This window comes from Fulmarus glacialis, unplaced genomic scaffold, assembly GCF_000690835.1.
Source record: "Fulmarus glacialis isolate BGI_N327 unplaced genomic scaffold, ASM69083v1 scaffold35, whole genome shotgun sequence".
Taxonomy (NCBI): Eukaryota; Metazoa; Chordata; class Aves; order Procellariiformes; family Procellariidae; genus Fulmarus; species Fulmarus glacialis.
Window position 1 is genome coordinate 115,433 of NW_009214765.1, and position 226 is coordinate 115,658.

At 43.4% G+C, this 226-nt stretch overlaps 1 protein-coding gene across 1 annotated transcript in view; it reads left to right on the forward strand.

The window, feature by feature from the left end:
* DGKI (diacylglycerol kinase, iota) overlaps positions 1-226 on the forward strand; it is a 121,967-nt gene that overhangs the window by 21,403 nt on the left and 100,338 nt on the right. The window lies entirely within an intron of this gene.

Consider the following 226-nt stretch of genomic DNA (forward strand, 5'->3'; position numbering starts at 1 on the left):
GCTTTAAAGTATACGTACAGTTTTCAGAGCTGTGTAATAGAGTTAAAGGAGGATTAGGTCCTCTGGTCTCTCAGCTGTCTACATGTGAATGTACCCCCTCCGTTGGGAGATATTTCATTATGCCTCTCTTTCATGCAGCTGAAGGAACAAGTCTTTAACAGGTGCTTTTTTTGGCTCTGCTGTTGGTATCTTGGATCAGATACCCAGGGAAAGCGCTCTGTTAGAT